The sequence below is a fragment of the Austrofundulus limnaeus genome, unplaced genomic scaffold (assembly GCF_001266775.1).
Source record: "Austrofundulus limnaeus strain Quisiro unplaced genomic scaffold, Austrofundulus_limnaeus-1.0 Scaffold686, whole genome shotgun sequence".
NCBI classification, from domain to species: domain Eukaryota; kingdom Metazoa; phylum Chordata; class Actinopteri; order Cyprinodontiformes; family Rivulidae; genus Austrofundulus; species Austrofundulus limnaeus.
In genome coordinates, this window is record NW_013953088.1 from 163,095 (window position 1) to 163,489 (window position 395).

Here is a 395-nt window from a genome sequence, read left to right on the forward strand (position 1 = left end):
GGCTGGGAGTAGACAGTCCAACAAACTCACCCCAAGGTCAGACCTCGTCATGATCTGTAAAATTGCAATAACCACAATAGCTCCATCTCAAACTCTGCAGGTCACAGGTTAAACTTTAACCTGCTAACCTGAATCTTAAGCATTAAAGTTTATAATTTTGCTGTTAGACACAGCCTGAAAAAGTGGGACTTGTTTGGAAGGGTTGCAAGAGATTCTCTCTATAAAGATGCTGGCAGCACGTTAGGTTTAATGTTTGAATGAAGCAAGACTTCAAGAACAATGGGCCTCATGCAAGAACGGTCCGTATTAACAAAAGTACGATAAATTTTGGATAAGAATAAGAAAATGTTCTTGTATGAGGCCCTTTGTTCTTTGGGACAGATGGGTAAACATAA